This window comes from Etheostoma spectabile, chromosome 6 (assembly GCF_008692095.1).
Source record: "Etheostoma spectabile isolate EspeVRDwgs_2016 chromosome 6, UIUC_Espe_1.0, whole genome shotgun sequence".
NCBI lineage: Eukaryota > Metazoa > Chordata > Actinopteri > Perciformes > Percidae > Etheostoma > Etheostoma spectabile.
This window is the reverse complement of record NC_045738.1, coordinates 4,843,424-4,843,671: the sequence shown is the minus strand read 5'-3', so window position 1 is coordinate 4,843,671 and position 248 is coordinate 4,843,424. Positions and strand designations below refer to the sequence as shown.

Below are 248 nucleotides of genomic sequence, written 5' to 3'. Positions count from 1 at the left end.
TTAAAGCTCAGATGGGCTGATCTGGACTCTTGCCCCATATGAGGTCATAGGGGGACAGGTTCCATCCCCTTTTTCTGCTTTGCCCACCCAGAGAATTTGGCCCACCAATGAGAGAGAGAGACATCATGGCTTTCAAACAAGCAAATTTGCAGTTGTTCAAGGTCACACCCTCAGCCTCCACCTTGCCCCCATTCTCCTCCTCAAACGCTACAGACTCAGAAATGGCACATCTTAAGGAAAGCTCATTG

General features: G+C 49.2%; 1 protein-coding gene across 1 annotated transcript in view; it reads left to right on the top strand.

Moving 5' to 3' along the window:
- mtbp (MDM2 binding protein) overlaps positions 1 to 248 on the top strand; it is a 28,228-nt gene that overhangs the window by 5,276 nt on the left and 22,704 nt on the right. The window lies entirely within an intron of this gene.